The 24960-nt window shown below is 36.1% G+C and overlaps 1 long non-coding RNA gene across 1 annotated transcript; it reads left to right on the top strand.

Annotated features, from left to right (window-relative positions):
- Positions 1 to 11610: 11610 nt before the first annotated feature.
- LOC126586204 (uncharacterized) lies at positions 11611 to 12419 on the top strand. Its single transcript, XR_007610765.1, has 2 exons — positions 11611 to 11866; positions 11960 to 12419. It is a non-coding gene; the product is annotated as an uncharacterized LOC126586204 (long non-coding RNA).
- The last annotated feature ends 12541 nt before the right edge of the window (positions 12420 to 24960 follow it).

Here is a 24960-nt window from a genome sequence, read left to right as displayed (position 1 = left end):
TTCTGAGTCAAGTCAAAACCCAAATTTCGTCCAAAGTTGTGTTAGAGTCAGAAACTGCCTAGTTTGTGTTTTTAGGCAGTTTCGAGTGTCTTTAAATTATTTTGAGTCTTGTGAACCTGTTTTGAGTTCTTTAAGTCTATTCAAATGTTTTTAACTTTGTTTTTATGTTTTTGAGTTAGTTTAGAGGTTTTAGCAAGCCCTCATAATCTCCGGTTTAGAACGATCCCTACTTGCATTATTACTACAATTTGACAACAAGAGGGTTTAATTTGTGTGTTAAGTTAATTTTCGCATCAAATTGCCTAATCGAGTCTATACGATAGGCTAGCACCTACTTGGATCCAAGGTAAGTGTGCGATGCGGGAGGTGAACATACACGTGAAGGCTGTGCCCTGGCCCAGGACGGGATGACTAACACTGGGGTGCAACAATGATGAGCACTAAATGAATTTATGCATGCCAATATGGTGCAACAATTCCAATCACAAATTAAACCCACCTGATCATACCTGCGCATCCCGTAGGATCGTTTGGCATTTCACAATTTCATAACAATGCAAAGTTTTTAATAACAATATTTAATCATGGCATGATATGCATAAATCAATTCAAAAGCATTTGTGGAAACTATCAACCATATATATATATATGTGTGTGTGTGTGTGTGTGTGTATATATATATATATCTATCTATACACTATAAAAAGAAAAAGACCCACTCACCTGAGGTCCGGGCTACAACTCCTTAGCACGAATATCGAGGCATCACGAACAATCGTCGCCTAGAATAAATATCAAATAACGTCTTAGAATTCTTATTGATAGAACACGTAACTTACATAAAACACATCCCCTAAGGACGTTCTAGAATGATTTGAAACCCATTGACCAAAATTCAATCGTCGGTCAAAGGTTGGCGGTAGGGTCCATAATCCTACGTAACTCAATCCGGAAGATCCGCAACTTAGATTTTTGATCCGTAACTTCAAAAGATCCACATTATGCTTCTAGAACATCATACTAAAGTTTCATTACGATCCAATGGTTGGATCTCCACCAATTGCAAATTCAAGTGGCGGTCAACGTTTTATTTTACGAACTTACAAATCCATTTCAGGAAGATCCATAAGTTGGATTCCCAATCCGTAAGTTTCTAATATCCTAAAATATTACATACTATAATATATTAAATTTTGGTGATGATCCAACGGTTGGTTCGTCAATTCATATAAGGATCAAGTAGCGGTCTCTATCAAAACTATGTTCAAACGATGAGATTTCATCAATCTGACTTCACATATGGAATTGGGGTATCAAACTTAGCTTAGGAAGGTTAGGGGGTGCCTCGGCCCACATGCCGCTGCAAACGACAGTCGACCGTCCCAACTCGCCGGAAAAATAAACTATTTCTAAAAATTCTCAAATTTCAATTAAATGAAGATCTCAATGAGTAGAGCAAGTTTTATATTTGTGGCCAAGTCCAATTTGGCCGAAAAAACCTCAAATCGCCACGAACCCGTCTGAAACCCTAGAATAGGTGTTCATCGATTCGACTTTGCCGGTGTTCCAACGCCCCTATCACTGGTTGGATCTTATTCCTGGGTCTAAGGGGAGTTGATTAAGGGTAGTGGTGGGTGGTGAAACTCACTAGATCGGAGGAATCACCGTCAAGCACCTCCGGTGCTCCGGTGAGGTTCTACACGGTTTTGGACTTAAAAACCTTCGAATTTGGGTGGAAATGGTAGAGGGGAGGTTGTGGAAAGGATTGCAGGTGTTGGATGATGGCGGTTTGATGGGGAAAATGGCGAAAGTTGGCGGAATTGGTTGAGCCCTGTGCAGGTGCACAAGTCGTCAAGAAGGAAAGCTTCATTTCTTTTCTTTTTTTTCTTCCTTCTCTTTGATTGGTTGCTCACTCCCCCCTAAATTCTGATTGGTCCTCCACCATTTAACTGATTGGTTCCTTCCCTTTAGCCTGAATGGCCTCTTTCCCACAAGGTGGGAGTTTATATTCCTTTAAATCTATTGTTTAATGAAACGACTTCAAATGTCTGTAACTATACTGTTATAATCCGAACTCGCAAACGGCTTTTGCCTATGCGTTCGTAGCTTCAAAATCTATTCGGAAACATTAATTGTGACTTCGAATGGTCAACGAAAGTCAAACATCCTCGCCTCTAAGGGCATTTTCTTAAAATCACTATTTTAAAATTTATAAAACTTAAAATTAGGGACGAGTTGTCGCAGATAAGGGCGATTATTATTCACAAATATATATTATTTATTTATATATGCCTTGTAAGTGTTTAAGTGTGCACTTTGTAAGTTTGTTCTTTGAAAGTAAAACTCCATGTTTAACTCTAATAATTTAATTTCAAATGCAAAGCAAAGAATTATGAAACAACATTATAAATTACATAATCAATGATTACTTTTAATTACCTGATGGTCCAAATAATAACATGTTAATCACATTTGAAATTTATTAATAATAAAATGTTATTACCTTATTGGCTATATTATTGCCATTTTGATAAATAGATTATGCTTTTGTGAGGGCTTCTTGCCCTGATTTTAACTCTCTATGTTGACTTACTTAGATGTTTGCATATACTCAATAGAGATAGCTCAGACCTGGATATGCGTTGAATCAGCTCGACAAATTGTGCATGAATCTTCTTCCGTATTTGTTGCATCGCCATCTTCTTCTTTTTTTCCTTCCATTTTTAACAATCAAATTACTCCTGACCGTTTGATTTTTTTTATTGTTGAATCTGACGCACCAGAACGTGCAACATGGTGCATCGATAACTTTTTAAATTCTTTACCATTGAAAATCCAATAGTCCAGATCATCAGGTTGTTGGAAATCCAACGGCTCTCATCGTGCCACGTCATAGAGCCGTTAGGCTCTTCAATTAATGTTGCAACAAGGCCTACTATTGCAGGTTTTGTTGGCTCACACCCTGATTTTGGACATGTGTTACAAATTGGAAAAAACGTAAAGACCGTGGCTGAGTCAGCCATGCCTGCTGAGGAAGGCAATGCTTAACTTACATGGGCATTTGGGCTAGCATGGCTTGGTCCACCACTTGCCCTTATTTCTTTTATTGTCCTGTTGGATGTGTTTTGGGCAATTGCATTGCCTTTGCCCTTGCTTATAAGCAACAGTTGGAAATGCTCTTATAGTGACATAGGGCTAGCCTTGAGGGAAGCCGAGTAAGGCGACTGCCTAGGACCTTTGATTTACTAGCCCCAAATTTCTTTTATGTATCTATTTGGATATATATATATACACACACACTATAAAAGTAAGATAAATAACAAAAAAAAAAAAAAAAAACTGCTTGCTTAGTGGGGAAAAAAACTGCTTTTTGTTAATTGTTTTCAATTTGAAACAAGAAGGATGCATTTATGTTTTTTTTTTTCAAATTAATTCCATATAATAGAAAATGCCCAAGTAGAAAGACTGAGGCCATCTTCAACCGAAGGAAGGCCAGATGACTCTTTTTAACACTATAGCCCTCTAAGAAATTATATTTTAATGAACAGTGCCATACCATATTTCATACAATCTCCAACCGAAGGGGCCAAATGACCATAGGCCAAACATAGCCATGTGACAAAAAACATCTCCAACCGAGAGGGAGGCCAAACATGATTCTAAATATAACAGCTATGATTTTAAAGACTATATATATTTGGATAACAGCTGTGATTTTAAAGACTATATTTAAAGACTTTAAAATCATAGTATTTAGATAAAACTTAACCACTAAGTTAATCAAATGCTGAAGTGTCTTTTGTTAATACTCCCCCTCAATCTTAGCTGGGATAACCCAGTCTGAGATTGGAACAATGATGAACAAACAAAGGATTGTGTAATCATTTTGTTAAGACATCTGTAATCTGAGCATCTATAAGAATGTACTGAACCTCCATATCCCCTTTTTGTACTCTTTCATGAAGAAAATGAAAATCAGTGTCTAAGTGTTTAATCCGAGTGTGAAACACTGGATTAGAACACAAAGTTAATGTAGACAGAATATCACAATGCAACACAGGAGCACAAGGAAGAAACATATGAAGATCATTAAGAACCAGTCGAATCCAAGCAATGTCAGCTGCTGCATTAGCCAATGCTTTATATTCAGCCTCTGTTGAACTCCTAGACACATTGCCTTGCTTCTTTGACTGCCAAGAAATGAGATTAGATCCTAGGAAAACAACATATCTAGTTGTTGATCGTCTAGTATTGATATCAGCTGCGTCAGCATCACTATAGGCAAGCAACTCCAATTTTCCAGTAGCTGAATAAGTAATGCCACAGGTCAAAGTACCCTTCAAATACCTAAGTATGCACGGCTTCACCAAACAGAAATGATCTTCAATTGGGTTATTCATGAATTGACAAGCATAATTGACTGCATATGCAATATCTAGCCTAGTAAAGGTCAAATATTGCAATGCACCAACCAAACTTCTATAAACTGTGGGATCAGACAATGATTCTCCTTCATCCTTCAATAACTGTGTATGAGGTTTACTAGGAGTGGAGCAAGGCCTACAATGCACCATACCTGCCTTATTAAGAAGATCAATGACATACTTTGACTGCCTAAGAAAAATATCCCCATTTTCTCTGTAGGTAACTTGAAGTCCCAGAAAATAAGTGAGTTTTCCCATGTCCTTAATGTCAAATACAGAGGCCAAATCATCAATTGCTTGTTGTAATAATAATGTCGTCGACATATAGAAGAAGAATTACTACATCACCATCACAGAATTTCACAAACAAGCTCAGATCAGAGTGAGAAGACTGAAACTTCAAAGTAGGAAGATAACTGGTAAACTTTGCATTCCAGGCTCGTGGTGCCTGTTTTAAACCATACAAAGATTTGAGAAGTTTGCAAACATGGTTAGGATATAAAGGATCTTGAAACCCTTGAGTTAGTTTCATAAACACCTCTTCTTGTAATTCACCATGTAAAAATGCATATTTGACCTCTAATTGCCTTAAGTCCCACTTATGCATAGTAGCAAGAGATAAAACAAGCCTAACTGTAGTATGTCGAACAACCGGGCTAAACGTTTCTTCATAATCCAAGCCTTGTTATTGACTATATCCTTGTGCAACAAGTCGAGCCTTGTACCTCAATATCTTGCCATCTTGATCTTTCTTGATTTTATACACCCATTTGCTACCTATGACATTTTTATTTTTTGGATAAGGTACCAACTCCCAAGTAACTTGTTTGTGAAGAGCATTAAATTCTTTTGTCATAGCATTGCGCCAGTGCTGAGATAGAACTGCCTTTTTATAATGAAAAGGCTCAGAAGAATCATGAGTATCCAACACAGAAGTAAAACCACAAAAGACTACATCATCAGTATGTGAAAGAAGGGTAAACTCATTATCAGATAAAGATGCATGATAAGCTGCATAGTTCCTTCTTTGGATTGCACCACTTTTCAACCTTGTAACCATATTATGATCAGAAGAAACAACTACTACATTACTAGGCACAACAGTGTTAGACACATCATGTTCATGATTTGAATGAGTAATTTAAGTATCAAACTCTGTAGATGTATGAGATGGCTTGATGCGAATTTTAACTTAACACACAAATTAAACCCTTTTGTTGTCAAATTGTAGTATAAATGCAAGTAGGGATTGTTCTAAACCGGGGATTAGGAAGGCTTACTAAAACCTCTAAACTGACTTAAAACATATAAACAAAGTTAAAAACACTAAACTAGACTAAAAAAACTTAAAACAAACTCAAAGGACTCAAAACAAGCTAAAAACGCTCAATCTGCCTAAAAACACAAACTGGGCAGATTTGGGCTCTAACACACTTTTGGGACACCTAAAACACAAATCAAAACAGATTTTGACTAACAAAACACTTTAAAGTAAAGGGGGTTTTGGTTTTGACGAATTTGAAAACAAAACAAGTAAATTAAAGAACTAATGAAATCTGCACGAATTTGAGTAAATTGAATGGATGGAAGGTTAGCTAGGAGGTTCTTCTCCACACATGACATACTTGCACATAAACCAATTTTCAGTTGTTCTTTCGATCAATCATGAAACTCAACACCCCAGGTTAATTAAGTCCGCTTAAATTAACCTTCAAGTTCTCCTTAAGTTATTGAATTTGATGGGAAAGCGCATACAACAATTCAAGCATTCTTCAAAAGTTTTTTACGTGAAAAGCACAATAAAGATACAATCAAAGATCATTAAGCATTATGAAAACTATAAGTATTGACGAGGCATTCGTTACTATGATGAGCATGAAACTCCTGCCAAGAATTTATTTAACGCGATCGTTTATAAGCGACCTCCACTACTTGTGAATATAAGTTTGTAACTATTAGGTGAAACTCCCTTATACTCTAGCATCATATTCATGCATGAAAACTAAGTGTGCACTCTTAATAAACATACACGAATAAGTTATCAATCAAGCAGTTAAACAAATTGAATTCACAACTTATGAAATCATAACTGAAGGTAATCAAATCTTATTGCAAGCATGAACATGGTTTCGAATTCCCCCTAGCTAAGGGGGGGGGGTTTAGTTCCTCATACTTACAAAGAAAAGATAAACAAATTTAGACATTGAAAACAAAAGAAAGAAAACACCTAAAAACGCTTCAACAATCCAACTTGAATGGCAAGCACGTCCAAGGGTCCTCCTTTTTCTCTTTTTTGTGGCACAAGGTGTGGTTTGATGGATGAGTGGTAAATTATGGTGGTGGATGGATATAGGTGAGTTATGGTGAAGGGTGGAGGGGTGGATTGTGTTCTCTCTCGTTTTCTTCCCCATTGTTATGGTGAAGGGTGGATGTATTTATAGGCTAGGGAGGACCACCATCTAATTAAAGTGGTAGTGATAAGTGTTGTGGTAATGAGTGGATGTAATGGGTGTGGTGGATGAATGTTTGGTAATGAGTGGATGTAATGGTTGTAGTGGGTGGATGCTTGGTAATGAGTGGATGTAATCGTTGTAGTGGGTGGATGTTTGGTAATGAAATGGTTGTAGTGGGTGGATGTTTGGTAATGAGTGGATGTAATGGGTGTAGTGGACGAGTGTTTGGTAATGAATAGTGTTTGGTAATGAGTGGATGTAATGGGTGTAGTGGGTAATAAGTAGTGTTTGGTAATGAGTGTAGTGGGTGAGTGTTTGGTAATGAGTGGATGTAATGGGTGTAGTGGATGGATGTTTGGTAATGAGTGGATGTAATGGGTGTAGTGGATGAGTGTTTGGTAATGAGTGGATGTAATGGGTGTAATTGATGGATGTTTGGAGTTGTAGGTCAACACACTTGCACACACACATGCTGATTTTTAGCCTTCAAATCTTCAAAAACATCCATCCTCATGTCTCCATGCTTGCACTATCCAATCTTGGCCCAAAAATGCTCCAAAAGGCTCCAAATAACACTTTGTTGGTAACTTTGTTATTTGAACCTACAAACACACGAAAATAGCTTAAAGTACTAAAATAACTAGAATTAAACTAAGTAAATACCAAGAGACAAGCTAACTAAGTTGCATAAATATGCTCCTATCATGGCTCAGGAAAAGAAAAAGATACTTGAGTTGGGGTCTGAGTATAGATAAGCAACACTTAAGAGGAAGAAGAAGTTGCTAGTAGAGTAGTAGGAGGAGTAGTAACTTGTGCTGAGATGCTATCTAAACTGGCAGATACACTGGAACTTTGAGAAGACAAAGATGGCACTCCCATATTTGATAATTGTTCCTCAAACTCATTCAAATGCCTTGGTAAAACAACAGACACTATGGTATGAGATAACTTTTGCAAAGTGGAATCAAGTACAGATGAAATAGCTGAACTCGTGGTTATAGAACAAGTCGATGATGCCAAATAGAAGACTTCACAAGCTTCCCTAAAAGAGCATGTGGTGGAGTGTCCAAAAGCTGAGAATACTGGAAAAAATGTTGCTGAGGGATGTAATACAAGCCACTACTACTACTCCTTCCTCTTTCGATGATTATCTTTGTTGCCTTGTCCTGCACCCAAAAACCAAACTCATCAAGAATAACATAACAATGGTTATCTTTACACATTCTATCAATAAATAATAGACTAGCAACGAATTTAGGAACATGTAAAACCATTTGCAAAGTTAATAGTTTCGAAGGAGTGAAAATGGAACCCAAGCAACCGGAAGTCCTTAACCATTACCCACTGTAATTCGTTCATTTCCTTCAAAAGGGGCCACCAAAGTCAAGTTATCCAAATCTACTATCATGTGACCTGTGTCTAGCACCCAATTTGGTTATGAAGACGCAAAACTTGGTTTTGTTTGTGCAGTAATAGCAATGAGACAATATGGTGGTTGAGCATTCTGATAAGCATAATTGCTCCTGTGGTAGCAGTTAAGAGCAGTATGCCCTCGTTTCCCACATATTTGACACTCTAGAATTGAAGGAACAGTGCTAGAACTTGCAAAATACCAAGAGAAGCAATTTGGTGCAGTATGCCCACGCTTATTACAATTTTGACATTTAGGAATCAGAGTAGACTTAGAACCAGTGTTGCCATTCCAATTCCTCCACTGTTACCAAAATTATTAGAAGGCATGGTGGAATTCCTAGAAAATCTGCCATTGTTACCTCCATTAGATTTGGGTCGATTATTAAATCTTCCATTATTGCTGCCATAATTTTGATAATTCCTTTGATTTTGAAAATGACCATTTCCCTATTGATGAAATGGAGGCAATTGAGCTTGAGAAATTAGCCCACCGTTTGGTCTGGAACCATTACTCGAAGATTCAGCACGACTTTGACCAACATAACCATAACCTCCATCAAAATATTATGAAGACCTCTAAGAGTTTTGAGCAGCATTAGAAGATTCACCATGGCAATACATGTCGGACATTGGAAAAGTCAAAGTAGAATGAGATCTTTAGCAGTTCTTTTAGCAGCCAACAATTGTGCCCTAAATTCCTTAAAGGAAATTGGAGTCTCACAAGCTACAATCACAGTTCGAATCATGTTGAACTCAGCAGGTAAGCCAACCAAAGTAACTATAATTAGATCATTCTCAGATATTACTTCACCAGCTGCAATTAATTGATCTTTAAAAGCCTTAAGTCTGAGCATATACTTCTTTACACTATTAGCCCCTTTCTTGATAGTGTGAAGCTCAGTCTTCAAATGATTAATTTGAGCCCTAGACACAGTAGCATACCGGTCTTGAAGATTCGTCCAGGCTTCATGAGCAGTTTTGCAACCAACAACATACTCAACAGCTTCATCACCAAGTGTAGCAAGTAATAGACTCACAAGAGCTCTATCTTGTTTAATCCACTCCTTATCGGCTTTTGTAATCTCAGTAGTAATCCCAGTCTCCTTAGTAACCACAAACTTCGACGGACACACAAAGGAACCATCAAAATGCTCAAATAGGTCATAACCTTCAAGAATAGATCAAAATTGAAAGGACCATTTCAAAAAATTATCATCTTGTAATCGCATAGTTAACATGCCCAATAAACTGTCCATCTTGATAGAATTCATCGCCATGCTTCAAAAGAATTTTCGACCGAATAGCTAAACACAAAAAAAAAATATCTTTTGTAGAGAGCTTCGTGCTCAAGAAATTGATGAATAAATCGGGCTTTATGCCACCAATGAGTATCAACAGGCTTCGTGCCACCAATGAGTAGCAACAGGCTTCGTGCCAACAATTAACATCAACAGGTTTCGTGCCAAAAGAAAACAAAGAACAATCCACAAAACTCATCACAAACTTAAATGTCCAGTCTTCAACAAAATCACTGCAGGGAGACAAATCACATACAAATTGCAGATAACAAGGAGTTTCGTGCTCGAATTTGAATTGATCAGATGAATGAAAAATTCCCAAACAATTACTTAGAGGCTTTGTGCCTTAGAAAATTACCAACACAAAATCACCACCTTCAACAACACAAACAGATAATTAAAAAAATTTCACAAATATCGAACACAGGTAGCATTAACCAGTAAAGAAATCGAAACCTGATGTGACGAAAACACAAAGAAATCGATTGCCAACAACAATTGAAATTCCAGCCAAACAACCACCAAATCCACCGCCAAACAGCTATCGCAGCGCCAGATGAACCAACCAGGATCCTCCTCTTAGATTTATTGAAACCTAAGCTCTGGATACCATGATAACTAGAGAGAAATCATGATCTCAAGAACTCAAAGATTCAACAATGGAAACAGAGTGTGAAGAACAAGAAAGAGAATGAAATGTTAGAGAGAGAAAAGATCTTGGAGAGCAAGTTGTATTTACTGACATGAATACTTACAAAATACAAGTGATTATCCAAATATATATAGTCTTTAAAATCACAGTTGTTATATTTAGATAAAACTTAACCACTGAGCTAATCAAATGCTAAGGTGTCTAACTAACATGTTGAGGTGTCTTTTGTTAATAAAAAAAAAACTGAAAACGTGATGCAGCAAAAATGAGCTTATTCTCATAGCACAACAGAAGCAGTTTTTTTTTCAAAGTATAGCAATACCAAACCAGCTCTAAGTTTAGGGACCAAGTTAAACTGGCTTAGACTAACTAACCTAAATTAACTTAGTGAAGCATTTGGTGCAGTGCCGAACTAACAAGCAAAATAACCTTTTCTTTTTTTCTTTTCTTTATTTTTTATTTTTAGAACATTCTTTTCTTTTCACGAAAGCTCTTCCTCTTTAGGGGTGGGCACTTGGAACCGAAAACCGAAACCGAAACACGAATTGAATTGAACCGCACCGAACAGTTGGTTTTGTGGTTTTGAAACGGTTTTGGTTTCGAAACCAAACCGCGGCAAAGAAAACGGTTTGGATTCGGTTTTGGGTTTTCAAAACCGCACCGAAACCGAAACCGCACCATATAATAAAATTAATAAATAAATGTTATATTTTAAACTTTTAATTAGTTCAACTAGGTTACTAGACTATCATTATCATTTAGTTTTGCACTTCGACTCCTGAAAGTTGAAACACATCTTCATCTCCTTAACTCATCTTCTTAAAACTCATCTTTTCCTTAACTCGTCTTCTTGAAACTCATCTTTAATTATGCGACCTGGTTACTTCTGCTTGCATCTCTGTAAGTTTGCGACAGTGCAACCTGGTGCAGTTTTTTGGTGCAGCTTTGGTGCATATTTGGTGCAGTTTTGCTGCAGTTTTTGTTGCAGTTTTACTGAGTTTTTTGCTCCAGTTTGGGTGCAGTTTTTTGTTGCTGTTTTTCTGTTGTTTGCAGCGTTTTTTGCAGTTTTGCTGCTGCTTTTTGCTGCACTTTTTTTGCAGTTTTGCCACTGTTTTTTGCTGCATTGTTGTTGCTGCATATTCATTAATTAATATATGAGGAAAATAAGACCATCTTATGTATAAATAGGTGTATATTTTAAATTGTACATTTTTTTCTCAAAAATCAAACCGAAACCTTTTAAAACTACACCGAACCGAACCAAACAGTTTGATTTCATTTCGATTTTAGCTTCAAAACCACACCGCACCGCACCGCAGCCCATCGCACCGCGCCCACCCCTATTCCTCTTTTTTGGTTCATTTTCCTTTCTTCCCTTTTTCCAGAACCATCTCTGAATGCTCTCCCTCTTTTCTGGTTTCTTTTCCTTTCTTCCCTTTTTCAAGAACACTTTCTCTCAAAAAAGCTCTCCCTGTTTCTCTCTTTTATTTTTATTATTATTATTATTATTATTATTATTATTATTATTATTATTATTATTATTATTATTATTATTATTATTATTATTATCTTGAAAAGTTGTTCCGCATAAATCTGTGTTTCACGATTGAAAAAGATGTGCAGATGGTGAGCTTCAGACGAACTTGATTTTGCAATTCAATTTTGGGATTTGCATTTTAAGTGTGGGTTTTGCGATTTGAATGGATTTTGTAATTCCAGGAAATTTGGGCTTTGTCTACCAGCGAGGGTGCATGCAAGCTCGGAGTGAATCGGACGACGTCGAGACCAAAGTGCATAGAGGACGCGACGGGAGAATCAAAACTAGCAGACGATACAATGTTGGCGACGCGAGCAAAGAGAGGAGAGGGAGGATGCGATGCAGAGAGGAAGGCGAGAAGATGAAAATGCAACGAATGTCTTAGCAGTCTCATGGGTTTCTGGGTCTCGCTAAGACTTCTAGCGGTGGAAATAATCCACGCGAGTCCAGTAAGAGTTATCGAGCCCAAACAAACGCACCCAAAGTCTCTTGCAATTCTCTCTTTTCTTTCAAATTTCAATCTCTCTATTCTATTGGTGGAAATCAAATCTCACAAGATCTACAAGATTGCGATTTAAGGTAATCAAATAGAAACTATGAAATTAATGTGTTTTTCAATAATTTATTATTGTGATTTTTTAAGTCTTGTATCATCTAAGGCATTCTATAATAATAAATTAGTGATTTTTAACCCAAAAAGCAACGTACATCAACGTACAACGTAAGATTGCCTAATTGATAAAAAATAAAAAATAAAAGGAAAAAAAAACGTAAGATTGCCTAAGAACACAAGGGCCCCCTTTCATTGGCCTACCTCATGCCTCCAAAATCTCACAGTCGGTCCTGGTCTTGTATTTACATGAGGCATAACGGTTAGTCTTTTTTACCTGTTGAAAATAAGCTATTTTCAATGCTCATTGCTCAATTTAACAATTAGTCATAAACCAAATGTGACGCCTCTTTTTGCCTAGTGATAAGTTGATAATAGGGAGAGTGAAAGGAGGTATGTGTTCGTTAGTTAGAAGAGGTTCCGGAATGACTTAATATATTCAAAGCGACATTATTGTATATATGTATGACAAATAAAAGAGAGTTTAGAACACAAAATTTAAGAAACAAAAGTTGCAACCAATTCCTCAACTCTAGAAAAACTTGAAGATAAAATAAAGACATATGTTTTTTTTGGAACAAACGATATTATCTACACTAACGGGGTGAGGGAGTGGGCTAAGCCTCACAATGAGTTAGCAATAATGTGGTTCAAATTTGCATTTAGTGAGAATCGAATCTAAGACCTCTCACTTACAAGTAAAGAAGAATATCACTATACTGTAGTACTAAGTAACAATTAAGACACATGTTATGGTCCAAGTAGATTTGGGCGCAAGTAATTAACAACTGAAGTGAAATAGGCTATTATAGTCCAAGATAAGACTTTTGGCCCAAACGAGGCTTTACCATAACCCATCATCCAAAAGCCCAAAGCAACATAATAACAATCATTTTCAAGTACAACTAAGCCGATTACCTCTTTTCTGATGGTCTTTAAATTTTGTGTTGTGCTTCCGTTATTAAATTGGTGGCCGTTGATCTGCATTATTTTTCCTTTCCTTTTGTTATTTTATATTTAGCTCATTCCTTTGAGAATTCCTATTTTTTCCCACACATGATCAAGGTATTAAATATCGATGATATCGGAAATATCGGTAGTCCAAAAACACGGAAATTTCGATGGAAATATCGAGATATTATCGATATCGATAAAAATTGAATAAAAACCACGGAAATTATAAGAAAAACTTGGAAATTTTTATTGAAACTTTGCACGATGTTTATTTAGTCAATTATCTATTAGTTTAACACAAAAAATTGGAAGGAAATGCATTGCATGATAGGTATAACTGATTTAAGTTGATTATATAGCGAGCTGGCAAACATTGTGAGTGTAGAAAATATGTAGTAATTAATGAAAGAAGTTTAAACACACCATAATCATTTATATATAATGAATTAGTACAATATTTTACCCTTTATACATTGCATGGTAAGATACATGAGTGACTTAGCAAGGTCTAAATATCGATGATATCGGAAATATCGTTAGTCCAAAAAAATATCTGTAGTCCAAAAACACGGAAATTTCGATGGAAATATCGGGATATTATGGATATTTTAGACCATGCACATGACCATATTATATCAATTGTATATAGTCATTCACACATGTATTTGTGTTAATTTTTTTTAGGAAGAAAGAAGATTAAATTAAATAGAAACTTCAATGACACCCAAGGCCTCGAGAATAATACAAGAGAGCTTTTTTTTTCTGGCTTGGTGAGGAACACACCCATCCCACATATATAAATTAGTACAATTATGCTCAAGGGAAGTGATAGCATCCACCATGAAGTTTGCTTCGTTGTAGAAATGGTTCCATTCTACTAGCTCAAACGATGAGGTAAGCCATTTAATGTCCTAAACGATGGACTTAATTCTCCATGGTACTGTACACTTTCCAAAAACTGCATCAAAGACAACCTTTGAGTCCCTTTTCGACCACAATTTTCCTGATTTGACGTTATTTGGCCAAAGCCAGAGCATCCCGGAGAGCCTAAGCTTCTTCCATGGTGATAGTGATTGGTCCAAGATGTCGAGCGAGCACACCCCTAATGATTTTTTATTTTAAAACCCATAGCAGCAAAAGTGTCCTCCACTGACCCATCAAAATTGAGCTTATAAAAGCCTTCTGTAGGCATTTTCCATCTAATGGTGTTGCTTAGTCTTGCTTGGTTTCTGTTTCAAATTAGCCTTTAGGAAATCTTTTCCAATTATAGTCGTTGTCATCAGACAGAAAGTTGGATAAGGTTTAATCTGTTTAAAAACAAAATTATTTCTATCATTTCACATTTGCCAACAAAGAATTGAGATTTTTCTAAGGTCAGAAAGATCATTTTATCTAAAGCTAACATCCCCACTAACCAATCATTCATATTGGTAATGGGAGGGGAAGGGGGGGGGGTGGTGGCGGTGGACGCATGTTATTACAAAGCTTCCAAACTTCTTAAGCATGATTATAGTAAACAAAACAGTGTAGTTGATCATTCTCTACAATATTGCATAAAGGGCAAAGAGTTTGGCCATTATGATGATACTTATCTAATCTCTTGTAAGTAGACAATCTATTTCTTATAAGCAACCAAGCAAAAAATTTAACTTTATGTGGAATACTAAGTTTTCACACTTTCTTGAATAAATCGTTGAAAAGTTTACTGTGAGCATCATCAATTTGAATCCAAGTAGTTAATTTAATTGATAAATTTCCATTAAAAGATGGTCCCAGATAAACTCATCCTCCATATCATTTAAAGGGCTAGAGATGGCAAAAATTTTATTTGCTACATCGTTAGGCAGCAATGGAAGGATTAACTCATTGTTCTATATTTTCTCTACCATGACATCACTAACTTTCATATTTTAATTTAAAGAGTTTATTAATTGATCTTGAATAGGAGTGGACAATGGGAAAGGAAAAATTTAGTTATGGGACCAAAACATTATGTTTTTACCATTTCCAACAATCCATCTCATTCCATTTTTAAGGATAGGTTTACTAGCCCTTAACATGACCCTAACATTCATGATAGAAGATAGCGTGGAGACCATCAGGACTAGGAGCTTTTAAGCTCCCAATAGCTTTCACAGCCTAAAAATTTTTAGCCTCAGTTACAGGCCTTATGAGCAAATTGTTGTTCTACTGAGATACAGGATTTAGAACACTTATGGATTCATCCACCTTATTATCTCTGTGACTTTGAATGGTGCTGGTGAGCCTTTGTTTAAACTTTTGAATAAATAGATCCTCCATACGTTTACCTTTTTTTCCCACCAGTTACCATGATCATCTTTAATTTTTATGATTTCATTTCTTCTTTTCCTTATAGTGATTTAGGTATGGAAGTACCTGGTATTTCTATCCCCAAGCTGCAACCAGTTAGCCTTAACTCTTTGAGCCCAGAGAATTTCGTCATCCATGTACAAAGCAACAAGGGAATCATTTAATTTCCTTTCCTTCTCCAACCAATCATTCCTATTAGGATTCTTCATACAGTCCTGAACAGTTGCCAGTTCACTTAGGAGCTCTTTTATCTTCTTTGTCACATTACCGAAGATATTTTTACTCCATGCTTTCGCTTTGAATTTAAAGGAATTAGCACAAGCTCTGAACATATCGTTTAGATGACCTTGGAAATTGGCCAACCAACTTTCTTTAACCAAATTAGTACAATCAGGATCATTAAGCCAAATAGCTTCAAATTTGAAATTTGTTTAGAAGTTAGCAGTCTTGTCCAAAAAAGTTAGTTTAACGGGGCTATGGTCAGAGCCAAAAATAGGAAAGTTAGGCCATCTCCAACTGAAGGGACCAGAGGGCCAAATTGCCGAAAATAACCAAAAAACCATCTCCAACCGAGGCTAGGCCAGAGGGCTCGTGGAATCTGAGAGGGCCCCATGGAATCTGAAAGGGCTGGAGGGCTGGCTGCATGTAGCTAGCCAGCTCGAGGCTGGCCAATGCTAAAGCTAAAATTCAAATGCAACGGCTAGCTGACGTCAGCTAGCTGTGCATTTGATTTTTTTTTTTTTACAGTTTTATTATTATTTTTTATTTACAAAATTTTTCCTATAACTTCTATTTTTAATATTTTTTTAAATTCTATTTTTTTTCTATAACTTTTATTTTACAAAATTTGTTTCATATATTTTTTTTAATTCCATTTTTTCCTGTAACTTCTATTTCACAAAATTTGTTTCATTTTATTTTAACTTCTATTTTTTTTTCCTATAACTGCTATTTCACAAAATTTGTTTCATATTTTTTTTTCCTATAACGTCCTAAGCCATTATACAACATTAAATTAAATTAAGTAACATGAAACAACATTAAACAATATGAAACAACATTAAATAACATTAACCAACATACAAATTATACAACATAAAAAAAAACATATAACAGCATGAAACTTACAATATTTTTAAAAACATAAAACTTAAACGCCTACTCCATGCTTCTTTTGGCCCAAAGATGTGCAACAAGATCCTGTTGTAGGTACTTGTTTGTAGCACGAGAACGTATCATTCTATAGTGCCTCATGTACTCATTTATAGAGATACTACTAGTTCTTGGATTAAAAGGCAAACTTGAATTGAAAAAGATTGAATTGAAAGAGATTGAATTGAAATAGATTGAATTCAAAGTTGTGTGAATTATAGCCCAATATCCACCCTATTTATAGCAAAAATAAATTCAAATCCAACGGCTAGCTAATGTCAGCATGAAGTCAGCTACCAACTGCTAGCTGACATCATGCTAATGTCACTTAGCTGTTAAATTTGAATTTAAGTTGTAGTTTTTAAATAATAAATTATGTTTGGCCCTATGTCCTTTGGTTGGAGACGATTTTTTGTGACAGGGCTAAAATGAGCCATATGGCCCTTTGGCTCTCGATTGGAGATGGAGGCAAATATGGCCTTGTACTGTTCATTAAAATATTAATATCTTGGAGGACCAGAGGGCTAAAACGAGCCCTCTGGCCAACCCTCGGTTGGAGATGGCCTTATGAACCCTATACTTGGGGAATGTATACAACCACTAAGAGTTGGCCATAACTCTATCAAGCTTTTCAAAGATAACAATATTATCTTTATGACTATTAGTCCACGTAAAAGGAACTCAAGAAGCATTAAGACTTGAAAGGCTCCTCGATTCTGGAAGTCCACAAATTGTAACATGTAGTTTGTGACTACTCGTTGATCCCTTACTTTTTCATTTAAACTAGTAATGGCATTAAAATCTAAAATTAGCATCCAAGGTTGATTACTGGGATATGTGTGTCATTCAATTTCACATAAAAGATGTTTTCAATCCGTAAATATGATACAAATAATTAGCCAATGCACAATTTCCTGCTAATGTCCCCCATAAGGTTAACAAACACTTTTTCTTCACAATAGGCCTTGGAACGAACCCCTGCAGCAACAATAACCAAACCTTTCGGGGATCTAATGGAACAATGTTTGCAGCTTCAGTTAATAACGTTTCTTTTGCAATGCCAACGTGTAGATTTTCTAGCTTTAAGTTTCAATGTATTTTCATATATTCAAATGTACAAGTGACAAGTTATATATGAGAGAGGAGAAGAAGAAGAGGTCCGGATAGTTAGCTACTGCAAGCAGCTGACTAGGAGGAATAAAAGAAGGCTGTCTATCACAGCCAACTAGAGCTAACCTACTTAACCCAATCAGTCACCTTCCTTAGATCAAGGAAAAGCTTTATCTACTTTACACTAATCAGTCACTTCCCTTAAATTAAGGAAAAACTGATTCACAACAATATAGCCTTAAGCTTACCCTAGAGATCGTTGACCAAAAAAAAAAGCTTACCCTAGAGATACACCCTAAACCCATCGGGACACACTTCATTCCTTCAACACAACGACTGCTCTACTTCAAGCGAACTTCTCCAGGCAATCGAATGGGGTTTAGAGCCCTGACTTTCCAAGCAGTCCTGTAATTCCACTTAACGAGAGCCCTGACTTTCCAAGCAGTCCTATAATTCCATTTGACTATACAGGCATCCTAACTAATGATACTATGGTGGTACAAAACTAATGGTACTTCCATAGAACAATAGGGCGGAGTTGGTCATGCAAGACACAAGCATTCTGGGCGCCGAAAGCGACCCCTTTCATCTGCATGGATTTAATTTCTTTGTTGTTGGGTAACGGTTCGGGAACTTTGACCGGAATAAGGACTCTGCAAACTTTAATTTGATCAACGCCGTTGAAAGAAATACCGTGGGTGTGCTGTCTGGTGAATGGGTTGCCATACGATTCCTAGCAACTAACCCCGGTGAGTTAATTAATAAAGAGCACTACTATTATACACTATTTTACAATCTGAGTATTTATTCATATTCATTTAAATTCTGTTATATATAGTATATACCATTGCTAGTTTAAGCACAAAAACAATAAAATCAAGAAGGACGAGTGCTAAAACAAATTTTAACAAAGATTGTAGCCTAATTAGAAGTGTTTTGAAAAATATTTTTACAGACATATGATTCTTGCATTGCCCTTTGGAGATCCATACCAGTTGGGGCTTGAAGATGGCTTGGATAGTCCTACATGGAAAGCTTTCTAACCAGAAGTTGCTTTCTCACATGTTAATGTTTTACTCAATCCGAGCTACATTTTTTAGATGAGAACTTGCTGCTATTATTTTGTAACCCTTCTTTTATAACTGACAACTAAAATTTTCTTATGTATTGTCCAATTAATTATGTTTCAATAATTCTTGTACCGATTCCTAGCTAGGGAGTTTTTGTTCATTCAAGTTTTTCCATATGGAGTTGAGGGAAGAAAAAAGGTTGAGGTGACACTCTGCAAGGTTTCAAATATTCTAAGGTAAGAGAAGCTGAATATGAAAGTAGGGATACTGTTCCACGGCGTATCTGATAGGTAATTGTGTTTAATTTTTTGGTCTTTCTATGTCAACCCAAGTAGACAAATTACATAAACTAAGGATATGAAGTTGCAATAATGCTACAAAAATCTGCAACTAACAGTTTATATTTGAGTAATAACGACGCTGAATTTTTAGAGAAACAAAATTAACTCATCTTCCTGTTGTATATCTAGGTCCACTACAATGTAGGTGTCTATCTACGACATTGCCCTAAACCAAAAAAAGAAATGAAAAGGAGCACCAATCCACCAGAAACAATTGAGCTATTTACTGTAACAGATGCTGTTTCTGAAACAGAACTGCATTTGCTTGACCTAATTGTAGAAACAAATTACAAACTCACTAGACATTAATCTATTTAATTAATTAGTTAATCGAAATGAATATTAGATTTATTTACTGTAACAGCTGCTGTTTCTGAAACAGAACTGCATTTGCTTGACCTAATTGAAGAAACAAATTACAAACTCACTAGACATTAATCTATTTAATTAACTAGTTAATCGAAATGAATATTAGATTTATTTACTGTAACAGCTGCTGTTTCTGAAACAGAACTGCATTTGCTTGACCTAATTGTAGAAACAAATTACAAACTCACTAGACATTAATCTATTTAATTAACTAGTTAATCGAAATGAATATTAGATTTAATTCTCCATTTATCTTTTAGATCTTCACTATTCCTAGAAGTCATCAAGTAAATAAATATCAAACTTTACTTCAATTGAGTAGGTACAATTCCACAGTAGCCAAACGCAGCATAACCCCATAAGCAAGATTAAAAATACTAACCCCAAAAATTAGTGAGCCTGACGATGAAATAATATATATAAATGTGTGTGTGTGTGTGTGTGTGTGGGGAAATTTGGAAAAACATATTTTAGATCCCATAAAGAATTATAGCCATTATTTTAATTTTATGATAATTCTAACCAAAACTTAATGTAAAAGTACTAATATACCCTTAATGACAAAAAAATTCCCCATTGCTCTTAACCATGAAAAAACAACAATTAATTGAGATCTTGAAGCATAAAAGAGGTAGCCTCATGAATACTTCCCAGTACCCCTACTCTCGAACCCCTCCATTTCCTACACTCTTTTTTAATCTATATATATATATATATATATAGGAGCATATTTATATGACTTAGTTAGCTTTTTCTTGCATTTATGTTATTAGTTCCTAGTTATTTTAGTATTTTAAGTTATTTTCGTGTGTTTGTAGATCCAAATGACTAAAGTAGTAAGAAAGTGCATTTTGGTGCCTTTTAGAGCATTTTTGGGCTTGGAATGGATATCACATGTTTGGAGCAAGGTGGATGAATGAAATTGAAGACTGAAAAGGCTAGGAATGTGTTAAAGAGAAAGAAGAATTAATTTAAAGAAGATAAGGAGATCAACAAGAAAAGAGGAAACATTAGTTAAGTTACCTTATTTTGTTCCAGCACTTTCCTAATCCTAATCCAACTAACTTACAGCTGAAAGGAGGGTTCCCAAATATATTTGGACACTTAATGTTAGGTTCTAGAAGACCTAATCCCAGCCGCAAAGGGATGCCGCACCAATGCCCTCTAGAAACCCTTTCCCTTGCACGACAAGGGATTCCCCTTTCCCTTTTTCCTTGCCGCACCTCACTTACCCTTTTCCTCTTGGGATTCTGATTTGTTACCCTTTTCTTGGAGGATTTGGAGTCTTAAACTCTTCCCAAATTAATTCCCAGCCGTGTCCTTTCCTTCCCCTATAAATAAATGCCTTAGCCGCACCATTCAATCATCCATTCACTACCATTCATACTTTCAACCATTCCTTCATACAATTCATCACTCAAACCTTCACCCACACCTTGTGCTGCAACAAAGAAGAAGGAGGACCCTTGGATGTGCTTGCCATTCAAGTTGGATTGCTGGAACATTCTTAGATGTAATCCATCTTTTGTTTTCAATGTTTAAGTTTAATTATCTTTGTTTTGCGAACATGAGGAGCTAAACTCGTTTTCGCTAGGGGGAAATTCAAAGCCATGAATATATTTGCAATATGAATTGATTACTTCCAGTTGTGATTCTATAAATCGTGAATGCAATTTACTTAATTGTTTGATTCAGAACTTGTTCTTGTTTGTGGATTAAGGATGCATATTTAGTTTGCATGCATGAATTTGAAGCTAGCATATAAGGGAGTTTCATGATAGAATTAAAAGCACACCACAAAGTAGCACACAAATGTCCTATTGATTTTCCTTATTAACACTAAGATTTGTCAATTGTAGCATATGAAAATAAGGGTCTTTCCCGCAGAAGATTGTTTTATCTAACTACTTAAAATGTCACAAAAACTGGTTGCTGTCCCTACTAACCAGCCACCGAAAAATAATTATTAGACTGACTTACACTTATCTAAAGTCTATGCAATTTTATATAAACACACTAGACACACAGAGCTACACTCACACAAATTTTTAGGATTTTTGGAGTTGATTTGCTATTTAAATTAAATCAAACGAAAACAGGACAGAAACAAAGTTTAAGTAGTTCACAAATTAAGAAAAACGAGTTAGGGGAATTGCTATCCACCACCAAATAATCATGCAAACATGTTATGTTTCATTCAAATTCCTTTTATTTCAGGATGAAGATGCTCAAGTTGGCTCAATGTTATAAATCAACCTATTACTCTTTCTTATGTAGTACGTTAAGAGAATGGCGTTTTCAACTTAACTTAGTCCCTAGCATGCAATCTAGAATGGCATGTTCATAGATTTAACAAGTAGAAATCATTAAGAACGAAAAGAGTTTGAGTCATCACTAGGCATCGTAAGTACTGGTGTTGTCTTACTTATCCTAGAAATTGGTTCACATGTTAATCGCAATTAACAAGTACTACTTTAGAACATATGTAGGTCCTCATTCGACAAGAGCAGGCACACATATATTCATAGCGTTAGAATCCTAGATATGCTTACTAAGTATGCATCCGTAGAAAACACATAAAGAATTCATCAATGAGACAAGTAGTGAATCAATTTTCATCCATTCATAAAAGTAATTCAAACAAAATGTCATAACAAACTTGCAGTCATATTCGGGGCTTCAAAACAGCCCCTAACTACTAAAAATTTAGTTACACATTATTATCAAATAAAACCAAAAGAAAGACATAAGTTTGAGAAGATAAAACCGAGAGGAGAGAATGCCAAGATTTCCTTCTTCCTTTCCTTCCTTTCCGCAAAGCTGCCTTGTCCTCTTTCTTTTATGTTTTTTTTCCTCTCTTTTTTTTTTCACCCTGCAACCTCCAGCCTTTCCCCTTTTTAACTTGCTGCCCCATTTTCTTCTCCTTAACTCACCCACTAACAGCCATTTAGTGATGGCAATAAGTGAGAGGAAATGGTAAAACAATTGTAACTCTTTGGGTATCCTTTATGCCAATTTCTCCCACTTAATCCTCATCTTTATTTCCATTTCCTCTGATATTTGAATAGGTATCAACTGGCTTGTTCTTGGCTGCATCAGTTTTGGCTACTAGATTTATTGGGTTTATTGCTTTCATTGCAGTTACAAACTGCTCAGTCTCTTCTGAACGTTTCAGTGTTAAAACGATCATTTCTTCTACAAAAATGATATTAACAATCCACGAAATGCTCCAGAAAATAGACATCCGTAGCTTTCCAAGCATATAAAGCTCATTCTGTAATTCATTTTGAGCTGTTCACAACTTGCTTCCAAAGTCAGCTGACCTGCACAGGCAGTTTTGACAAATTTGTTACTTAAAATCCCACTTGTGCTATTTTTCTTTTCTTTGATTGACAAATCCTAGAAAACACAAAAACAAAGTAAATAGCTAAAAAATATACGGAGCTAACTAAGAAAAGACAAGTGAGTTTGATGTAAAATATATATAAATATGAGCTTATCATTTCACCTAAATGTTATGAACTTATATTCATAAGTAGTCGAGGTTGCTAGTCACAATCGTGTCAAGTAGATTCCTGGCAGGAGTATCATGCTGTTTATAGTTACGAATGCCTTGTCAATGCTTATGATTTTCACAAAGCTTAATGATTTTTTATTGTATCTCTATTATGCTGTTCATGTAGGGAACTATTGAAGAATAATTTGGTTGCCGATGTGTTATCCATGCAATTCAATGACTTAAGGAAAATCTGAGGGTTAATTAGAGCTGTTCACGGTTAATCTGGGGTGTTGAGGTTCATGGTTTAATGGAAAAGCAACTGGAAATCGTTTTGTATGCAAGCGTGTCATGTGTGGAGAAGGACCTTGTAGCTAGCCATTCACCCATATTTTCCCCCAATTTTGTGCAAACTTATTTAAGTCTTTAATTTACTTGCTTTTCCATTCTCTCTTTTGGAAAAGGCTAAGGATTGGTTGTATGAATTGGCATCTGGAACAGTCACTTCTTGGGAAAGCATGAAGAGAGCATTCTTAGAGAAGTTCTTTCCAACGTCAAGAGTCATTCTTTTGAGGAAGAGAATTAGTGGCATTTAACAAAATCAAGGAGAATTCTTTCCAGCGTATTATGAGCGTTTCAAGACTCTCGTTGCATCATGTCCTCAACATCAAATGAAAGAAAAGCTTCTCCTTCAATATTTCTACGAATGACTTCTTCCCATTGAAAGACAAATGCTAGATGCCTCAGCGGGATGAGCTTTGGTTGACAAAACACCTGCCAAGACCCAAATTGCCAACCAAGCCTTGAATGCACAACAATACGAAGGAGTTGGACAGAAAGAACCCCCACGGCCGCAACATGTGAATGAGGTAAGTGTAATTTCTGAAATTTAATCTCAATTGGCTAATCTCACTCTTCTTGTGTCACAGGTTGTTGAAAGACCCAAAGTGCAAGAAAACACAATTTATGGCGTGTGCTCTATACAATGACACCAATCTGAAAAATGCCCTTAATTGATTGAGAATTGAGGATGGGAAAGTGCCAAAGCCATTGGGTTTCAAGGCCAAAACCAGCCCAAATATGATCCATATGCCAATACTTACAATCCGGGCTGGAAAGATCATCCAAACATGAAATAGAGGGAGCCTCAACAACTTCCACAACAAGGAGGATTTCGACCACCACCCCCTGGGATGTTTCCAAGGCCATACGTACCAACACAACCCCAACCACAATTTGCCCAACCAAAATCAGGTTCGTTCATGGATAATGATCAAATTGTTCAATTATTAACCAATGTGGTGCAGGGAATGCAAAATCAAGCCAAAGAGGTAGATGAATTGAAGAAGCAAATGGGGCAAATGGCGTAATTCATGGGCCAATTCAAAGAGCAAGGCAAATAGCCTAGTTCAACCGTTGTCAACCCAAAAGGTGGATTTGAATCTGCAAAAGCCATCACTTTGAGAGGTGGTAAAGAGGTTGGAACCAAGCCACAAATATCCAAATCAAACTAAAGAAAGACAAGATTGCCTTCAATAAATGGGCAGGTTTCTCAGATGCTCTAACGCGCAGCTCACACCTTTGAAGGTCCCTGCAGCTGAATACAACTGCCCACAACTCACCTGCCCTTAGCAAAGAAAAGTCAAAGCATTAAAGATAAGGATTAGTTACCCAAATCCTATCTTTAATACATTCCTAATTGAAGATTGACTCAAATCAAGTAAGTAATCCCTATTTAAATCAATTAGGG

Source organism: Malus sylvestris, chromosome 10 (assembly GCF_916048215.2).
Source record: "Malus sylvestris chromosome 10, drMalSylv7.2, whole genome shotgun sequence".
Lineage (NCBI taxonomy): Eukaryota > Viridiplantae > Streptophyta > Magnoliopsida > Rosales > Rosaceae > Malus > Malus sylvestris.
The sequence above is the reverse complement of the archived record's forward strand: the minus strand, read 5'-3'. Positions and strand labels throughout refer to the sequence as shown.